Raw genomic sequence first — 22,528 nt, 5'->3', positions numbered from 1 at the left:
GCGCCCAAAGTTTTAAAAAGCGCGGGGACCGTGGCGAGGGAGGCGAAGAGCCCGCGCTGCTGGGCTGGGCTCGGGTGCCGCGCTGGGGACGCCGCATCTACTGATCGGTCGCCGAAGACTCGGGGAGGCGAGGGGCGAGGTAAGACGCCGCCTAAAGGGGCCCAGGCTCTCCCCCGGGGTCGTTGTTGGAAAAGCAAATTCCACGGTGAACTCTACCTAGCTCAGTGCGTACACAGCTAGCGGCTCTGGACTGGACTGCATTCTCCTAAATTGCGTAATTTAAAAAAAAAAATACACCATTGCCACCCTACAGCGACGCTTCCGCTGGAAGACGAGCGGGCACGCGTGACAGCGCGGGGATAGCTTCTCTATAGGTTTCTTGTTCTCCGAGCTCGAGCCCCCTTTTAAAAAAGTCGCTCACCAAAAACGGGGTGGGGGATGGAGGTGGAGACGAGAAGTTGCCGAATGCTGAGTTCATTTGGACGAGGTGAGGAGAACTAGGGTCCTAACAGCAGGTCCAGAGGACTCTCGAGATAGGTTTAGAGCCCGTCCTTTTGTCTGGAGTGTCGCGGGACTCCAGAAGTGGGTTGTGCAAGACAAACTTCCAGATAAATCTTTGCCCGGATCCCCCCTGCGGTCAAAGCATCAGTCTTGCCCGTAACTGCCTAACGACATCTTCTTGGAGCAGATTCCGCGGCGGGGACGGCTGGGTGTGCAAACTGAAAACAGTTTGTCAGCGCTCCAGTCCCGCCGCGTTGGGAATGCGCGCCCGGCCACGCGGTCCGGCCGGGTCCGGGGACGGCGTGCTGGTCGCAGGAGCCTCCCGGCTTGCGGAGGGCTTGAGTTTTCTGGCGGAGACCGAGGAGAGCCTCTGGTCGAGAGGATTAGAGCGCGTGTTTTCTCCGCGGAGCACGCTGCCCGACGCCGTCGCAGCCGCGCACTTCCCGGTTTTGAAAGCCAGAGAGATGAGTCAAGCGCAAAAGCTCCGGAGTGACAATGCGAGCTTTTGACCAGCTTCATCCTCCTTCCCATTCCCTCGCCTTCTTTTAGGTCCTCGGTTCGTGACAAGTGCATAGGTTAGGCTGGCGCGGAAGAGGGTCGGGACAGGTGCTAGCTTGGGGCACCTACCCGGCGTTGTCACGTTCCCTTTTGGATCAATGATCTTTCATAACCTGGCTGGGCATGTTCACGCAGCCCTCTGGGCACTCTGGGGGACGTTCTCATAAGGCTTTCTTTTCTACCTTCTAACAGAACCTTCTGGGAAAAATGTTTTTTAAAGTTTTAAATATGTTGATGTCTACAGAAACGGATAACAAAGTTTCAAAGCATAAGGGAGGAAACAAAAAGAAAAGGTGTTTTACTTGGCAGTCATTGCTGAAGCTACCATAGTGTAGGACAGAGGAAGAGCGTTTCAGAAGAGAATTGATTAAGTAAAACCTTCAGCTGTAACGTAATAGAAAAGACACAGTAAATGGGAAAAATAATAAAATGTACACTAGATACATGACACAGACGACTGAAAACCTGTGCTCCCACCGAAAGCCTGTTTCTCCCAGGGAGAATATTTGTGGAGGAAAATTATTTGGTTGTTTTCACAGTATTACATTTTCCTTTGAATTAAAGTTTTTTTTTCTTTTTTCATCAGTCAGCTAGACTTGGTTCTTTAATTAGGAGCACAATGAAGTTTCTAACAGATGTTGTCAGCCACAAACTCTGATCCAAAATAATAAGTGTAATTAATTTTCGGGGACATCTTTAGTTTATAAGGCCTGAAATTAAAATACGATGCTTTTAAACATTGTGGTTCAAAAATGTAGGAAAACATTTGTACCAGATCTTGTAGTGGCACCATTTCCTTGCTCTGTGTTGAAAAAGCCTTAAGTAGGATATGACCCTTCTCTCTCACTCCAAAACCTCTTTTTTCAAACTTGATTTCTTTCTGATCTTAAAAATTCTACTTTAAAAATATTTGCTGATTTTTAAAAGTCAGCCAGATGAGGTGAAATCCTTAAAATACAACATATTCCTGATCAGATAACACATAACTTTTCTCATAAACTGAGTGTTAAAAAGAATATGCTTAAGCAACTCTTCATCTAAATATAGCTTTCAAATATGTATAATTTAATCTAAATCAATGTTGTCAAACTTCCAGTACCCTGAAATATAAGCACAAAGATCAAATTCTCTGTAATTGTCAGATAAATGTGGCAGTCACTGGTTCTACTTGGTGTAGTAAAAATTAATTAACAATTAATCATTTTTAAATTGAATATACAATGGTAAGACAAAATATTGAGTGGGATGTTCTAATATATCCAGTTCTTAATTCTTATGGCATCAGGTCTTCTAAACTCTATATGGTGTGTTGAAGATTTGTCATTGTAAGTTACCTGTTTCCTACACATTGGAAAGAGGGGGAAGTTAATATGTTTTCTATAGCATTCAACTCCTCTGCTGCCAAAACGTCTTATGGTTGGGACTGCATTTTAACATATGCCATATTTTGAAATCTATTTGGTTTTGAACAAACTGCAGCCTCTGTGCAAATAACCTATCATCCTTTAGTGGATCTTTATGGCTATTTTAAATAAAAAGTTTTTTTAAAGTGCCAAGAGAGAACATTACAAAGTGAGGTCTGTCTTCTTGGGATTCTATATCTATCTGAGTGTGATAGATAGGGCTGATATTACCTCTTTTGACAGAGGGCTAGTAGAATCCTATGTTTCTGACACAAATTAAATGTGATTTCTGCCAAATTGACTGTCTCCTGGCATGGAGGCTCAGCACCAGGATTTTGGTTTGCCACATTGAAGTAAATAAGAAAACAAAGCCTGTACTTGCAACAGCTACTACTTATTTTTCAGCTTCTTTAATGACTAGGATTCTTTCACTTATCTGCCCTGGACTATACAATGACAGGCTGCTGGAGTTCTGAGCAGTAAAAAAATTATAGATGCCCAATAAAATTTAAATGACAAATGTGTATTGAGCACATACTATAAGGACTGGGGTAAGAAGTGGAAGACCAGTAACTCAGCCTTCCAAATGAACAGGCCTTACCAATAAGCCTAAGGCACTGGGATGGGGCTGCAGCTTCTATTAATAGCAGTTTCGTAAGGCTTTTCTTTTCTTTTTTACCTTTTAACAGAATCTCTGTTGAATGATTTTTTTTATATATATATTGTACTAAGTAGTTTTTCCTGCAGTCTCAATTGTTCTAGAGCTTCTTCATGTGTCCTGGAAGTCCTGAAAGTCTGGGCCAGGATTATAATATTTTTAAAAATTCATTTTTCTCAGTTCGTTCTCTCTTTTTAAATACTAGGATATTTGCTTGGTTAATAGAATTTTAGTCCTTTCTTTAAAAAATTGTTTGTTCTTTATTAACATTAATAACATTTCTCATTTACATTTGCTTCAGTCTCATTTGGGAATCGGCCCAGTCTTATCTCCTTAACCGGTTAGTAGTGATGACACCTTAGTACCAGAGGTTCCCTGAGTTCTGCTGTCAACTCGCTTATACACCTTTTTTAAGGGAAGTAGGTTGGAGGGGTTACCCTCATAAAGTTCTATTCTCCATATTTGTAGAAGAGATTTTGAAGCATTCCTTTACCCATTGGAAATTATAAAATCATTGGAGGCATTACAAAGTAGCAGAAAATGCTGGAAAACAGAAGAGATCTCTGGACTTTGTAATGGGTATTTGGATGAGAACTTCTAGATTATGTACTGAAAAAAGGAACTATACTTTCTATTTCAGTAGTATTTTATTGTTCAGTAGTGAGGTTTTAAATATGATGGTTTCTTGCCCTTCAGAAATGTACCTTAATACTGTATGCTCAAGCAGAATTAAAAAGCAAACTGGTTGAGTTTAGAAATATTCTATTAGAAAACTGTGTATGTTTAGTTGGTTTCTATTTTATGTTAAACAAAGTGCAGGGACTTTGAATAAATGAATTTTAAGTATTTTTGTTACAAATTTAATTTACTTCTGGTTGTGGTTTTTAAAGTTTGCTCTTATAGATAAACATTGCTGCCTCTCGCAGCATTTCACATTTGAAGTATCTGTATATTGTATTCTGGGTCCATCAAGCCGAAAGCTTGTGGCTAAATATTAACCTTTTTTCAATTTTTTAATTGAAAGGATACTTTAAACTGTGAGAAGTGGCACATGTCTGTAGTCCCAGCTACTTGGGAGGCTGAAGCATGTGAATTGTTTGAGCCTAGGAGTTCAAAGCCAGCCTGGACAATATAGCGAGACCCTATCTCCTAAAAAAAAAAAAAAAAAAAAGAAGGAATACTTTAAATATAAGACATACTTGAAAAAACTTTTTACAACATTTGACATTTCTGTCTCTAACATAAATATATAAGGTGCAACATTTTGCTTGATAAGAAGTTTATCTGTAAAGAAACCCATAAGTCAAATGGATATACTTGGTTTCTTTCTATACGTATGACAGTTAATTTTACTGTATTTAGATTTTTGCTTCTCCTAGGATTACCAGTTTCAAAAAGTTTCTTCTTCAGTCAGACTTTGGGAAGCTAGTCCACCTAATTTAAAATAAAATGACATGAATTCCCAGTATTTCATTTCTTCATTTCACATCTTTTCTTTGTCTGCCTGAGGACTGTTAGTCAATTTTCATCAAAAGAAAACTATTTTTACCATTTATAGTTCTGCCTCTGCCAGGCTGGTAACATCCGTCTTCCCTATATTGGGTTACTATAATCAACCTGGCTATTATTTTGCACTGGGATTTTTAAAAGTTAATACATATATATATATATATATATAATTTTTTTTTTTGAGACAGGATCTCACTCTGTCACTCAGGTTGGAGTTCAATGGCATAATCTCAGTTTATTGCAGTCTCAACCTCCCAGGCTCAAGCAATCCTCACACCTCAGCCTCCCAAGTAACTGGGACCACAGGCATGTGCCACCACACCCAGCTAATTTGGTTTAATTTTTATAGAGGTGGGGTCTCACTATGTTGCCCAGGTTGGTCTCAAACTCCTGGGCTCAAGTGATCCTTTTGTCTTGACTTCCCAAAGTGCTGGTAATACAGGCATGAGCCACCACGCCCAACCCGAATGTATTTTTTCATAAAATTTAGATAACAGGGGGTTGGGCAGCAGTGGCTCACACCTGTAATTCCAGCACTTTGGGAGGCAAGGCAGGAGGATCTCTTGAGGCCAGGAGTTTGAGATCAGCCTGGGCAATATAGTGAGACCCCATTTCTACCAAAAAAAAAAAAAAATTAGAAAACACATTGTGATCAATCAGAACAAAATTTGTATACAAAAGTGACACACGATTTTTGCTTTTTTTGGGGGGGAGCATTAAACTAGAGCAAGACACCAGTTCCAGGAAGTTTCTGAGTCATGATTAGGTAGAACACTACACCTCAGAACCAGGGTTCTGTCCCAAGTACGCAGTCGACCCAGTGCCTCTGCTCATCATATTACTGTCTACTCCTGACAGTCCAGTGTAGACTTAACATCCAAGGAAACATTTTGTTCAGCCAGGGGCACTCCTCCTGTGAACTTTATGTGTGTTGGCACTGCTGTTACTTGCCTTATGCTAAGTCCCCTCAGACTTGAGTGTCATTGTGTGATGGGCTCAGGTGTACCTAAGCTACCTTCCAATCCCATGCCCTCCTTGCACTGGCTCAGGACCATGACTGCAGTAGAAATAAACTTAGACCTAGTGTTTACCAACAAGCTCATCTAACCTTTGGAGTGCAGTGCCTCAATTTCTTTGTGTGTTAAATATAAGTTATTGAGATTAAATGATATTTGCAAAAATATCCAACTTAAATCCAAGAGTTTCAGAGTATTTTATTTTATTTTTATTTTATTTTTTATTTATTTATTTTTTTTGAGAGGGAGTCTCGCTCTGTCACCCAGGCTGGAGTGCAGTGGCCGGATCTCAGCTCACTGCAAGCTCCGCCTCCCGGGTTCACGCCATTCTCCTGCCTCAGCCTCCCGAGTAGCTGGGACTACAGGCGCCTGCCACCTCGCCCGGCTAAGTTTTTGTATTTTTAGTAGAGACGGGGTTTCACTGTGTTAGCCAGGATGGTCTCGATCTCCTGACCTCGTGATCCGCCCGTCTCGGCCTCCCAAAGTGCTGGGATTACAGGCTTGAGCCACCTCGCCCGGCCTAAGTTATTTTTAAAGGGTAAAGTATGTGACCGTCTACGTATTTCTTTTTCTTTCTTTTTTTTTTTTTTTTTTAACGGAGTCTCGCTCTGTCGCCCAGTTTGGAGTGTAGTGGCGCAGTCTCAGCTCACTGCAAGCTCTACTTCCTGGGTTCACGCCATTCTCCTGCCTCAGCCTACCGAGTAGCTGGGACTACAGGCGCCTGCCACCATGCCCAGCTAATTTTTTATATTTTTAGTAGAGATGGGGTTTCACCATGTTAGCCAGGATGGTCTCGATCTCCTGACCTCGTGATCCGCCCGCCTTGGCCTCCCAAAGTGCTGGGATTACAGGCGTGAGCCACCGCACCCGGCATTCATTATCTATGTATTTCAACTATACCAAAAACTATAGAGAATATTATAAACCAACACCTGTCTCCAATATACTTATTTCTGTGTACCTGTCTCCAAGACATTTCAAAGCCATCTTTATCTCACCTTTAAAAAATATACAAGCCAGGGGCAGTGGTGCACGCCTGTAGTCCCAGCTACTCTCAAGGCTGAGGCAGAGGTTGAGGTAGGAGGATCGCTTGAAGCCAGGGGTTCAAGGCTTGCAGTGAGCTATGATAGTGCCTTTGGATAGCCACTTCATTCCAGCCTGGGCAACATAGTGAGACTCCATCTTTAAAAAATAAAAAGTAAAATATGTACATTTTTTAATGTTAAAGCCTCCTGTATACTCTTTCCATCTCTTTTCCCTCCCTCCCTCACCAAGGTTATTTCCGTGTATGTTTTCCATGTATGTAATTTCCACTTATGTACAGACTTTTATATCTGTATGTATTTATAGTAATGTTTGTCTTATTAAAGAAAGCTGGCATAAATAGTATCATATCATATACATGTGTTCTTTTTAACTAAGCATTATGTTTTTTTGAACATAATTTTCTGAACATAACATTTTCTGAACATCAATATATTCATATTGATATATGTTGCTTTGTTTTATTCCATTATCAATACTGTAGTAGTCTGTTAATGGACATGCCATTATTTATGTATCTATTTTATAATGTTCACTATTTCAAATGAGGCTGCTGTGAACTTCTCATATGTATCTCCTTATGCACAGGTATAATTGTCTCTCTAGGGCACCACATAGAAATGGAATTGTGGGGTCGTAGGGTATGAATATTATCAACTTTGATAAGTGTCACTAAATTGATTTTCAGAGTGGTTGCATTAATTTACACCGATACTATTATAGCTTAATGTGAGTGTTCCTTTTGCAAGTATATTGTCACCAACACTTTGATAAGGTCTGACTTTCAGATACTTTTCCACTTCAGCTGGGTCTAAGATGGTGACTCATTTTTAAATTATGTTTTCCTGACCTAGTGAAATTGAACATCTTTTCACTCTTGGACACCTGATTTTCTTCTGCTGTGAATTGCTTGTTCTTATCCTTTGCTCATTTTTTTATTTGGGGAGATTTGTTTTTATTAATAATTTATTATTCTGTGTCTAGTGTGGATTCTAATTCCTTATTGGTATGTTTCCTGTAAAAATATTTTCCTAAATCTTTGGTTTAGCCTTGCATTGTTTATGGTGTCTTAAAAATGCAGAATGTTTTTAATACAATGAAATGTATTCATCTTGTAGAGTTTGTTTTGTCTTTTAAGAAATTCTCATCTAAAAGTTATAGATATATTTACCCATATATTCTTCTAAAAGTTTCATAAAATTTTGCTGAGTATTTAATTTACCCAAAATGTATTGTTGTTATGAGATAGAAAGCTGTTTTTCTCTACTAAGTGGATAACTAAGTATCCAGGCACCTTTAGTTAAGTAGCCCATCCTCTCCTTATACTTTTAAAATGCCATCTCTATCATGTATCGGTTTCATGTATATTTGTGTATGTCTCTTTTCTTGTCATTGGTCTATTTGTCTTTTTTCCACTATCCTTGTTCCATTACACTGGAGAAAATTGCTGTATCCTTTATATCTGATAGAGTGAGTTCCCAACTGTGTCTTTCAAAATTGTCTTGGTTATTCTTGGTGTTTTGCTCTCCTGTATGGATTGTAGGGTCAGTAGATATACTTTTTAAAAAGTGGGAAAACATTATAAAAAGTATTTTTTGAGCTAATATCCATAATCACTTTTTGTAGATTTGAAACTGGAAATATTTAATAGTTTCTCTATTTAACTGTTGGGTCTTCATTGAAATGCAGTATGTGGTTGATACCAAATTAACTTGAAACCTGCTGTTGAATTTGGCTGTCCTGAATTTCAGTGCATGAACAAAGTTGGAGAAGTTAATTTAGATTAAAAAAAAATTGGAGCTTGACTAAGCTGAAGAGTGTTGGGTTGCAAAAAAAAAAAAAAAAAAAAAAAAATGAGGCTTTTTGTTTTCTTAAGTAGCATTTGAATTGAGATGTAGAGGTAAGGCCAGGTAATCGCTTTCTTTTCTCCTTTTGTTATTAAGCAGAGGTAGAACAATGGGTGTTATTTGAGAGCTGCCCTTCTAACCCTTGCTGCTCTTAAAATGCCTTCAGGTCATCACGAGGTTCTTAGTGGTGTTTTAATTTTTTAATTTAATGTTTAACTTCCGAGAGAATTGCTTATAAACATTTACCTTGTTGATGTTGCTGGGACATGGTTAGATAATGGTGGCTATGGGTGATGATAAGGGGTTTCATAATATGTTTATTTTGGGGAGTGATTAAAAGTATGATTGTCATAGTTTTATTTAATTGGAAATTTATTTTGGATTCTTTCATCCTTGAGGCATCTAATATTAGAAATGAATTTTAATGTTAAAAGGTAGAAAGATGTCTAAATCTTAAGATTTTTAAAATGTATCCTGCTTTATACAAACTTAGAAAATATTTTTGATTATCCTCATCAAATGTGACTTGACATCATAGTTGTTTCATAAATATTTTGAGATTTATTTTCTTACTTATTGCCTTTGCCCACTAGAAGAAAAAATGATATCTGAGGCATTCTATTCATTCCATGTTATAACTTGTCAAGGATTGGTCCTAGATACTCCGTGTTTACCTATAGAGAGTGCGGTTGCTGGTTCAAGGGCTTGATGTTTCTCAATTTTTCATCCTTTTCTGTTCTGAGTTTCACTTGACCAGGTTCCTCAACTGCGTGTGGCCAAGAGAGGAGGAATAGAGTTGGCCATTCTCTTTTGGAACATTCAGCAGAATTACATGTTATGGAGTTTAGGAATTTTTACTTTATTATAATACAGTGCTATTAGTTTGTGATTATTTTTGTTCTTTTTCTTTTTATGTAAGTTGATTTATTCCAAGTTAAGAAAGACCAAGATATACCTAGTTAGAGAATACCTTTACAGACATACATAGGGACAGAGAGTTGGAATTTAAGGTAGTTTCTCATTGATTCCTTTACTCATCATGCATAAGCATGCATGTTATGCATAAAGTGACGGTATAATGTATTGTTCAAACCAGGACACTTTTGAGACTGAAAGGGGGCATTAGGGACAATTATACCAGGACTATAAACACAAATCAGGATCTTCCCTGGCAGGTCATCAGATACTGACTACTGTGTGTCATGCTTCCTACATTCAGGACATTTTAAATAATTTAGTTAACACTTAGGGTGGGAAAGGAAGGGAAAGAGTTGATTAGAAAGAAGAGGGAGGCTTCACCCACAGACTGCAGGTTTATTGGGTGCTAAGTGTGCCCTGCTGCAGTCTGTTAGTTTCATTTCATTGGCATACTCTACCTTGCTTCTTTGCTATCTATCCTTAAACATTTTTAAAAATTATCTTTAGCTTCTGCATTACTTTTATTTGGGGCTGGTAACATACTTCTGGCCCTTGTCTTTGTTACTATTTTTCTTATTTTGTAGTTGGATTAATTGGATTTTCAGACCATTCTCTAGGCAAAATTGGTTAGCTGTTTCTTTTGACCACTCAGGAAGAAGGCCTCCTAGTAATGCATGTGCTTTTTATTCCTGTCTGACTGCTCCAATCAAACGTTTTGTAGGTGGTTTATTTGGAACATAAAGAATCTGAAAGGAGCACAGACTTCCACCTCAGGTCCAGATCTTGCTAATTTTTGGACTTGAGTGTACTCGATTCTCAAGGCAGAACAGCTTTGTGTGCCTGTATTCCAGCATTGTTGCCTTAATTGCAGTTTGCTTCCTTCTCCAAAGGGAGAGTGAGTGGTGTATCAGTGGAGGAGTGACAGATGGAGGAAGGGGGTCATCTTTCCTTGTGTAGGTATATGGACTGTTTTGCAAAGAGTCATTTTGTTTTTGTGGGTAATGCTCTCCCCCCCTTTTCTGAAATCTATATCTGAGAGTACAAAATATGGGAGTGTGTGTTTGCTGATAATCAGATCAAAGGTTCCCAGGGGGCTAACCTACCTGAAAAGGGAAAGGGGCTATCGTGGCCCTCTGTAGCCTGACCTCTCCACTCTCTTATTGTAACAAAGTTTTTGATAGGCATCTAGATAGAAAGCTGCTGGGGGAACTTCCCAGGTGCTTCTGAGATGGAATGTATGCGTCCATCCATGGATACGATAAATGTGAGCTATTGGGGGTAGGAAAAAAACAGTAATATATATGCTAACATGAATATTGAAACAGATTGTTAATCGTTCATCAGAGCTTCTTGGTTTAGAATCCTTTTATTTGGCAATAATGAATGTAACTATTGACGAGTAACATTGTTGAAGAGACTACTATTTGTGGCACCAAAGATAAGCATAACCCGAGTGACTTCTTGACGCTTTGCAAATATTTACAGGCTGAAATAATATAGTTTGACAAAAGGGCCAAGTGATTTTGTAGTGGCTTATTTTCTGGTTTTCCTACAATTCAGAAGATAGTTTATCTGAAAAAAATGGTAAGTTTTGTTTGTGGAGGTGTAATGGATTTTGAAACACAAAATATGGATTAATTTTTTTGAGGCGGGATAGTAATGGTGATAACGGTATGTATGACACATGCTGTTAATAATATATTAAAAAGCATTTTAACATATTAGAGTCATCAAAAGTTACACCCATTTCCATTTTACACATTTTGCCATTTTGTGTTTAAAAATATATTGTCAACATAAAACTACCATTTTTGGAATAGATGCTTGTTAAAAATGTATACTTATCAGTTTATCAAAAACAATTGTTAAAAATGATATATTTGTGGAAAGGGTAAAAACTTTCCAAAATACATATTTTTATGGAAACAATGAACTCTTTGCTGGATTTCCTCTTCTAGTACATGATTCTTCTAATAATGTAATACATTTACAACAGGTCTGATACCTTTAATTCTCTGGTTCTTTCATATAGTTAAGTGCTTGCTGCAATCTTCTTAAGGCTGAAAGAATGACACATTCAAGAAGTCTTTGACAGTGTTTAAACACCTCTTATCAAAACTTAATTTCCATGAATGATTGATTTTGGCACTTGATGGAAGGCTGAAGAATGTTCAATTACCCCATTTTCATGTGCTAATGAAGCCGAAAGTGACTTAAGAGGATTTCTTTACACTGTGGCAGCCTGTTTGGATATGCACATGACTTCTTAGGTTTCTCTCCCAGGGTTTGTCTCTACTAAATAGTTGTCTTATTGAGTAACTGTGGCTAATCTGTCTGCTTGGCCACAGGCCTTGGCCTTCCTCTGTAGAGTGGACTGTAATTAGTGAAGCTGTCAAACCAGGTGTTTAATTTCAAGAGAACTTATTTTGTTCAAATCTTCCAATAACTTGCAAAATCAGTCAGGTTTAGATTTTCTGTTTGTTCACAAGCACTCCTTGAATTTTGAGTAAAATGAATATGAAAAACATTTTAAACTAGGAAAAAATGCAACTTTCAATTCCAAACTTTGGGTTTACAAAGCTTGACTATGAGATTCAATTTTTCACACATTGCACTAGAATTATCGTTAAAACACTTAAGCTTGGCTGGAAATATAAGTATCAAATTGAAGAATTTCCTGCTCTGTTTTTTGACAAGCGGTGGCTGAATGAGGAAGAAGAAAAATTATACTATAGGAAAATACATAAGACTCTCCCCACTAAAATACATGCAGTTCATGGGTTTAAATTTTGATGATTATGCTTTATGTTCCTACATAATTTTAGTATTAGAAATGAGAAAACTTTATGGTTAGATATCCTTCAGGCTGTGATCCCTTTCAGTTTATAATCCTGTGGATCCAGAAAGGTTATTTCTCCAGCATCAGAAGACATCTGAGGCTTGTAGTAAAGTCAGACTGGTTTTGTGACCCTAGATGAGCCACTTCTGGCCTCTTCCGTTCAAAACAACGATAGTCTTCATCCAAACTGCTCGTTACTTTCGCACAGCCTCCACTTCCTTCTCACGAAGGTGTCTCATTCCTCTGAGCATGGAAAGTGCTGTATTCCGGGGACAGCAGGAACTTGTTTAGATTGAGGCAAACATGCTGCGTGTAAACAGTTAATGCGTGTGTTCTAGCAGACTCAGCCAAGACTGATGGGTGACTTCTTTTTTCTTTTTCCTCCCTTGTAAGGATAGTAGGACTGACTTCTCCAGATAACAACTGAGTAGTTGATTAGTGACTTTTGGTATAATCTTTACTTTGTAGTAAGGAGGAGAATATGTCGAGGAAAGAAGCAGCTCTATTTCCTCCACGGACCCCTATCTAATGAGCTTGCAATTTTGAGAATTTAATACATTAGCCTTGTGGGGTGAACCTAAACTCTACATTGAAGCTTGAGATTCTCAACATCATTTAACATCAGATACCATTTTATCATCTCTGTTTGTATGTAGAAGATACTTTCTCTTTTCCTCTGCCCTCCCAGGAGTTATCTCCACCTCATCTCCTCAGCAAAAAATAAATAAAAATAAAAAGAGGGAAGAAAATAAGACCTTTGCCAGATATCATCAAAGTATCCTCAGGGTTTGGATGGTACACATAATGGAGAAATTACCTCCTTCTTTCCGGTTTTTTGAGGTGAAGGCAGTGTCCTGGCTGGTCCATGCCCCACTCAGGCATGGTGCTGTAGTGGAAAAAGAATACTGAACTGGAAGGCAGCCATGTTCCTCATGGCTTCTCTACTTTGACAGCAGAGCAAAGTAATCTCGTCACCCTGGGGCTGGGGGTATCACAGTAAGCTTAAAATGTCTAAGGTCTCTTCAAACTCTCCAGCTCAGTGATTGTGTATGGCGCTTGTGTGTAATTTGGAAGGTGTACTAAGACATGGCAACACACTGCACTCAAAGTCATGCTTATTATCTGCAGCGTCCCCAGTGTATTTCACTGGGGCTTGGTCACAATCACATCTGACTTAATTTATCTTCCTTCTGAGTGATTTCTCTCTCATTTTTCTTAGTTTGCTTCCTTACCATTCTACATGTTTTTTAGGAATTAGTGAATCCAAAATTATTCGAGACAGGCCAGGCACAGTGGCTCACACCTGTAATCCCAGCACTTTGGGAGGCTAAGGAGGGCAGATCACCACAGGTCAGGAGTTTGAGACTAGCCTGGCCAACATGGTGAAACCCTGTCTTTACTAAAAATACAAAAATTAGCCGGACATGGTGGTGGATGCCTGTAATCCCAGGTACTCAGGAGGCTGAAGCGGGAGAACGGCTTGAACCTGGTAGGCGGAGGTTGCAGTGAGCTGAGATGGCGCCACTGCACTCTAGCCTGGGCAACAAAGTGAGATCTATCTCAAAAAGGAAAAAATATATATTTGAGACAAAAGCAACTGTCATTTTTGTTACAGTACTATTTGAGCAGACCATTCATGTGAAGTTATCTACTACTGCATCTTCCAAATTACATGCAACTAAAGATAGGGGTATTGACAACTCTAAAGTTATATTCACAACTAATATTCTTGGTACTTTTAATCTTTTTAATTTCTTAAGACTTTTAAACAAAGCAGGTGATATATAAACTTCCCACGTTATTTGGACTTTGCTCTCCTTTACCTAAGAGTTCTCCTGCTGTCATTCGTCCCTTGAGGTTAGCTAACAGGGTCACCTGCCTGCCTACCTATTCTTTTAGCCTTCTTTCTGTTTTCCTAAACGCAGCTCCTAACGACTTTCTCTAGCTCCAAGCTCTTCCATCTCCTAAGCTTCTTAACCAGTAGTCAGTATACCCTATGAGGACATGAGCCAGGCCTGTCCTCTTCCCCACTGCACCCCGCGTGTTCACTCAATGTTTGTTCCATGAAAAATGTACCATTTTGATGAAATCTCTTTTTATCTCCAGAACCTCTAATGGCTTTACATCATGTACAGACTAAACTTCAGGCACCTTAATCCTGCATTTTTTCAAAGCATTTTAAGAAATGGTCCCAGTGGGGCTGGGCACAGTGGCTCACACCTGTAATCCCAGCACTTTGGGAGGCTGAGGTGGATGGATCACGAGGTCAAGAGATCGAGACCAACCTGGTCAACATGGTGAAACTCTGTCTCTGCTAAAAATACAAAAATATTAGCTGGGTGTGGTGGCGTGTGCCTGTAGTCCCAGCTACTCTGGAGGCTGAGGCAGGAGAATCACTTGAATTCAGGAGGCAGAGGTTGCAGTGAGCCGAGATGGTGCCACTGCACTCCAGCCTGGCGACAGAGCGAGACTCCATCTCAAAAAAAAAAAAAAAAAAAAAAAAGAAAAGAAAAGGTCCCAGTGTTTCTCACATGACTCACACTTGTGGGAATCTTCTCCATGTGCAGAGCTGGGGTACCCCTCCTTAAAGCCTTTCAGTACCTGTGCACTGGATCCCCACCCTTTCACACTCTTTTGCCACAAGTGTCTCCTTTATAATATTTGTAAACACACTGAATATTTACTAAGTGCCTGGCACAGAGGATACAGACAAGATAAGTGAAGCAGCTCCTGCTCTCTAGGATTCTCCTTCCCTCCCAGGACAGGCAGGCAGGAAAGGAGGGCCCAGTCAGGCCACTTCTGAGTATGAGAGGGAGTAGGGGGCTCTTTGATGGTGCCCCTTACTGGAAGTAAAGGCAGAGACTAGACACTGGCTCTTTATCCCTGTTTCTCCAAGGCTTCCCCTGATGCTTTGCCTAAAATAGATGCTTGGTTCCTGGCCATTGCCTGTACTGCCTTTGTCTTTCTTCTCTTGATAGCTTTGTCTTCTGCTGTCTCCAGTAGCTCCCACCTGGAATGTCTACTCCTTCAACTCCGCCTCTAGGAATACTCCGCTTTCCACAAGGTCCAAGTCAAAGACTAGGGTCTCCATGCAGAGGTGGCCAGGTCCATGGCCAGGCATCGTCTCTGACTCCCGAAGACCCCACCAACCGAACACAGGCTCCTCACGGCAGTGGTTATGTTCTGCCACGTTCTACGTCTACCCTTTCGCTCATGCCCCCTTCTGTCTTAGCTCTCTTGCCTCCCTAGAACACTTGCGTAGGGGGTTGTCAGGCGCTTGGTGTTGGTTCTCAGCATAAATTAACTTTGACAAGAGATGTTTGAAGCAAGGAAATTGGACAAATTCCAAATGAATGAAATATATTTGAAGTATGTATGTGACAATCAGGTTAATGTTACTCATGAACTTCAAAGTGGATTCATTCCAGTTCCAATTTATAGTGTAGCAAATATTACATGGGTTTTTTAGGATGACTTTCGCTTCCTTCTGGTCCGAAGAGCTAGATCACCCTAGGCTGAAGGAAAAATATTTAGAAAGGTTTTAAATTTACTTGGGTGAGTAGTTAGCATTCTTTAGGCAAATCATTCCCCCCAGGATTATATTTTTATTTTCTCACAGCTCTGCTTATTTCAAAAAGTTGCATATATTCAGAGCTACAGTAAAGGAGGAAAAGGGTGAGCAAAAAATCTACCTACATATATACACATGGGGGAAAAACTGTATCAAGGTGGAAAGCATAAATGAACAAATTAGGGGTGCATGTAGAAGAGAAAGCCCTGAAACCAAAGAAGGAGCTAACTCAGGACGGAAGTTGTGAGCATCCGACTTGAGTGTGATGTGATTATCTTCTCCCTCCTGAATATTTTTTTTTTTGAGATGGAGTCTTGCTCCATTGCCCAGGCTGGAGTGCAGTGGCATGATCTCAGCTCACTGCAACCTCTGCTTCCCGAGTTCAAGCAATTCTTCTGCCTCAGCCTATTGAGTAGCTGGGATTATAGGCATGTGCCACCATGCCCAGCTAATTTTTGTATTTTTAGTGGAGACAGGGTTTCACCATGTTGGCCAGGCTGGTCTCAAACTCCTAACCTCAAGTGATCCACCTGCCTGGGCCTCCCAATGTGCTGGAATTACAGACATAAACCACCGTGCCTGACCCTTCCTGAATATTTGAGTTACCCCTATGGCAGGTCAAAGTCAGCGAAGTCCAACAGGCACTCTGAGAGCTATGGGGTCCCACAATGTGTCCAGTTCCCCTCTCTGCAGAGTATGGTAAGCTTGGCGTAGGGCCTCTACAAACTGATTTAGCTTGCGTAATTAAGTCTCACGGCTTGAGATACCCAAGAGTTTGACAGGCACTCTCTGACAGGTGTTTCTAATCCTTTACTTACTTGTTTATCCTTGCAGAACCCCTTTTTCAAAGAAAAGCTTACTATGAATCTTAATAAATAGAATATGAATAAATGATAGTTTAATACTACAAATGCATAATCATACATATTTTATATATGTATCTTTAAAGAATTTATTTATTAGGAGGTGAATCAGCTCAACTTTTTTGACTCCCAAACATGAAATCTATGGTTATGGATGATAGTTATAGCCTTATGTCAGGCTGCACATCTACATCTTTAGAATTTAATTAAGCATAGACACCACACGCCTTATCAAATCAATCCATTTCGTGAACATATTGGCCAGTTTGGTTCAATTCAACTTAAAGCTGATTGATCTTATCACCTCTATCAGCAAGTTTTATTTTTACATTTACTTTTTAAAAATATTGTAGTTTTAAGGTCACAGAAAGCACCCAAAACTATCAAGTACTAAAACTAGAATTCTCTGAAGCATGACACTGTGGAGCTGTGTTATCACAACGTGCCCTGTCCTGTCAGGGGTTCATTTGTTAACTGCACAACTCACTTTTGGCCAAGAACCTGCATGGGGCGATGACCTCGAGCCTTTCCCAGGAAGTCACTGAGCTCATCCTGTGGGTACTGGAGATCCACTTAGATAGCTTGACGTGTGTGGACTTGCTCAGGACTACAGTTTTAAAAGAGCAGGGCAAAGCAAGTGTCCTCTCAGTAATGCACATCTGGGGATTTCAGCTGCAGCCACCGAGTAGCAGCAGGACCAGCCTGCAGAGTCCCACTTGAAAGCTCTTGCTGTGGTAGGCCCTGCACTGTTAATGCCCATAGGGTGTACCTTTTCATCTTTATTGTCTTCTCTGATTGTATCTTTTTATCTTGGGGTAGTTTTCTTCTATTTGTTTGTTTTGTTTAGCTTTTCTATTTTAAAGAATTAAATTACATTGTTATAGATGTTACCCAGGATGTACCGAAGACTTAAATGTGTCACTCTTTATAACAATCCCAGAGCTAAGAAGACTCTCTGAGGAACTTCTGTTGCTGATTTGGGCCTGGTCTGTGGAAAGGGCAGTTGACCCTACACTGGGATTTCTTGATGTTGACTGCAGCTATTGTAAACTTATTATAAAAAGGCACTTAGGTCCTTTTTTTTAGTGAGACTTGAACTCTTCAGTCTGTCTCCAGCCTGGGAGAATACCAGGACTTGCCTAGGTCTGTCCAGGTTGCTGGAGGCAGCCTGCCTTCCAGGGGTGGAAGCAGGAGGGTGGTGGGTATGTGCGAAGGGAGCCAGAGCCTAGTGTGAGGAATGGAGTACACTATGCCCTCCTCCCTGAGGGCAGTGCTCAGACACATGGGTGAGAACCCCTCATTCCCTCCTGCCTTCTCATTCCTCGCCCCCTGCAAAACTGCTTACTGTGGTGCAAGGAACAGGAGTTGGAGTCCGAAGTCCCAGGTTAGTGGCATTGCCAAAGTGGGTGGCTTGGGAGTGGTTCGGGCTCACCTCAACATTCGATTTAAATGAAGACTGTGCTTGGTGGCCAAGTTCTTACTCTCAGTCAGCCTCCTGCCTCGGTCACTCACATACACACCCCCACACATTCACACACATGCCACACACAAACACACTACAAACATACCACAGCACACACACACCATACCCCTTCACATTTACACACTATACACACAAACATACCACACACACACCACACCCCTCCACATTCACACATACCACACTACACACACACACAAACATACTACACATACCACACCCCTCCACATTCACACACCACACACACACAAACATACCACACCCCTCCACATTCACACACCACACACACACAAACATACCACACACACCACACCCCTCCACACACCACACACACGCAAACATACAGACACATATCATACCCCTCCACATTCATACACCACTCACACAAACATACCACACCCTCCACATTCACACACCACACACACACAAACATCACCCCTCCACATTCACACACCACACACAAACATACCACATACATATCATACCCCTCCACACTGACACACCACTCACACAAACATACCACACCCCTCCACATTCACACATCACACACAAAAAACATACCACATACACACATACACAAAAAACATACCACATACACACAAACATACCGCATGCATATTACACCCCTCCATATTCACACACACGCACACACCATGCACACACCCCTCCACATTCACACATAACATACTACACACATTATACACACACTGACATACCACCCCCACACACACACCACTCCCCACACACATCCCACAGCACACACCCCTCACACACACCACACATACTGCACACGTGTTGCAAACATACACTATACATTACCCCCTACACACACAGCCCACCATTATACTTGCTTTGCAGCTGGCAAGTCCCCCTCTCCCAGCACCTGCCCCAGATGTGTTCAGGTGAATGGTTTTCTAGAGCAACTTCAGAAAACTCAGGAACTCTGAAGAGCCAAAGCTGAGTGATATACACTACGGAAAAGATTACTTGTTTCTCCGTCTGAAAATGCAGGAAAAGTTTTGAAATTTGTTTTCTGCTTTTTCAGTTTTTAATTTGTCAGATGGCTGAACAGATATGCCATTAGATGTATAAGATTTGGCATGTCCTTTTTTTGTGTGTGTGAGACGGTCTCATTCTGTCACCCAGGCTGGAGTGCAGTGGCACCCTCTCAACTGAAGTAGTTCTCGTGCCTCAGCCTCTCCAGTAGCTAGGATTACAAGCGCGTGCAACCACGCCTGGCTAAGTTTTGTATTTCTAGTAGAGACGGGGTTTCACCATGTTGGCCAGGCTAGTCTCGAACTCCTGTCCTCAAGCAAGCCAACCTCTTCAGCCTCCCAAAGTGCTGGGATTACAGGTGTGAGTCATCATGCCTGGCCATACTCTTGAACAATAGATCTTTAATCATTGCTTAGTGCTTATCATCAACCTTCCCAATACCTCTAAAACAGAAATATTGTACAGGCACCTGCCTAAAGTGAACTTATCTTCATTCACCCTGCCTGTAAACTGCCTTTTGACCTTTTCTTTTCTTTTCTTCTTTCTTTCTTTTGAGACAGAGTCTCTCTTTGTTGCTCAGGCTGGAGTGCAATTGCGTGATAACGGCTCACTGCAACCTCCACCTCCAGGGTTCAAATGATTCTCATGCCTCAGCCTCCCGAGTAGCTCGGATTACAGGTGTATGCCACAACACTCAGCTAATTTTTGTATTACTAGTAGAGACAGGGTTTCACCACGTTGGCCAGGCTGGTCTCAAATTCCTGACTTCAGGTGATCCACCTGCCTCAGCCTCCCAAAGTGCTGGGATTACAGGCGTGAGCCACCATGCCCAGCTGACCTTTTCTTAAAGTTCCTTTCTTCTTTTGAGAGTCATTTTCACCAAGAGCCAATATTGTAATCTTCATTAATGCTACCAAGAGTTCTTGAGGTCCCATATGTACCAGTAGAGATTCCGCTGCTGAAGTGGCTGCTTGCCCGCTTGGCTAGCCACACTGTCCTCTGCCCTTGGCTCCCAGTCTCTGTTCACTTGCTGGTTCTTCTGGATAGAATTCTTTTCCCCCTAATCTTGTTCCCCTCCCTTTATGGGTTTGGTCACCTCTTCACAGAGGCTTTTCCTGCTGGTCCTAACAAAAAGAGCTTCCTCCTCTCCAATCCCTTTATCCTGCTTTATTTTATTCTTCCATAGCTCTTGTCACTGTCTAAATGTATTTATTTGTTTACTTCTTTACTGTCTCTGCAACCGGAATGCTAACTCTATGAGGACAAGGAATTCCTTTTTTTTTTTTTTTTTTTTGAGACGGGGTCTCTGTCATCCAGGCTGGAGTGCAGTGGTGCGATCATGGCTCACTGCAGACTCTGCTTCCCAGGCTCAAGTTATTCTCCTGCCTCAACCTCCTTAATAGCTGGGACCACGGGCATCCACCACCACGCCTTGCTAATTTGTTATTTCTTTGTAGAGACAAGGTCTCCCTGTGTTGCCTAGGCTGGTCTCAAACTTCTGGGCTCAAGTAATCCACCCCCCTCTGCCTCCCCAAGTGCTGGGATAACAGGCGTGAGCCACCGCAGCCAGCCCCTGGACAAGGAATTCATGTGTTTGCCTTGTTTACTGTTGTCTTCAGTCTGAAACAGTTTCTAGCACATAAGAAATGTTCAAAAAAAAACTTGAATGAAAAGTATTGAACAAAGGACTTGGATGAATGCAAATGCTGAAGTGTTCAGGATTTTTAAAAAAATTGAAACCAGATTATTTTAATATATATGATCTACCTTTAATCTATAATGTAAGTCTAAATTTAATCTGTAACAAATGTGTTTATTATAGATTAAATAAATGATAGATAATATATTTAATCTATAATATTAAATTAAATATTCTATAAATTTATTTAATATTATACTAAAGTTAATCTATAATCATCACATTTCCAAATTTTGGATTTATCCTGAGAAGATAGAACACATTTTTTAATAGAACCTTAAAAGGCAGCTGTTGGCTTTCTGGTGACAGGTGTCTTTCTTTCTTTTTTAAAACAGCCAAAGCTGTAAATTATTGTGATCAAAAATAGTTTGGGAAGATGGTGGGCAGGGGTTTTGCTTTGTCTTGCTTGTCTTTCTGTGAGATGGGGGTGAGGAGAGAGAAGGAGACACAGGGACGTAATAGGTTCATAGAGTTCAAGATACAGCCCCCTGGGATGCCCGGTGAATTTCCTTAAATTTAAAAGAACACAGCCTTGCCCTTGTAGTCTGAGCAGTGGTCATCTAGAGGCCACCCCCAACCAAGGGTTCCCTTTGCTGGGATGGATAACTCAAAGGTGGGGAGGTTGCGGTTCTTCCTTTCTTTTACAAGGTGGTAATCTCTTAGCTGCCTATGGAAATAAGGCTGCTTTGAAAGAGGAGCTTTACACATTGTAAACTTTTCCCCCAGGGCAAGTCAGCCATCCTTAATGCTTCTTGAAGTTAAAATTTCTTTTCTCTCTTTCTCTTCTTTTCTTTCCTTTAAAAAATTTTTGTTAATGAAGTAGAAAATGAACTTCTCTGCACTTGTTAAAAAGTGCTACTTAGGTAAAGAAAATGTCTGTCCCTTCCACAAATGTGTAAAATTATCCCATTTGAGTTTGGCATTTGAGATTTCAGACTCCTCAAGACTTAAATGAAAGGCAAGGTGCTAAACAATGAATATGCCACCTTTTGTATGAGAAAGAGAAAAAGAGATTTGCTGTTGTTTGCTAAAGAAACACTAGAAGAATAAAGAAGAAAGCAATAACAGTGGTCTCTGATGGACAGGTGTGGATGTAAGGGGTGGGTGGGAAGGGCATGGGTGGAGATAGGACGGAGGGTGGGACTTCTCCCTTTTTATCTTTTTATATCATTCTGATTTTTGAATCATGTAGTGTATTACCTATCCAAAAATATAAAACAAAAATTCTTAAATCCCATCTTATTTTGATCTTTGATACTTTTCTGATTCCCCCCTCCCCTTTTTTTTTGCGGGGAGTAGAGTGTGATTTTTAAAAAATTGTAGTAAAATATACATGACAAAAGTTACCATTTTAACCATCTTCAAGTGTGCTATTCAGTAACATTAAGTTTATTCCCAATGTTGTGCACACTGTCAACATTATCTGTTTCTAGAATTTTTTTCTTCATCCCAAATAAAAGCTCTTTACTGATTCAACAATAACTTTTCCCCTTCCTCAACCCCTGGCAACTTCTATTATACTTTGTTTATATGAATTTGGCTCATATATGTAAAATCATACAATATTTGGCCTTTTGTGTGTGGTTTATTTCACTTAGCCTAGCATAATGTTTTCAAGGAACATGC

Source organism: Macaca fascicularis, chromosome 4, assembly GCF_037993035.2.
Source record: "Macaca fascicularis isolate 582-1 chromosome 4, T2T-MFA8v1.1".
NCBI classification, from domain to species: Eukaryota; Metazoa; Chordata; class Mammalia; order Primates; family Cercopithecidae; genus Macaca; species Macaca fascicularis.
This window is presented reverse-complemented; position numbering follows the sequence as displayed.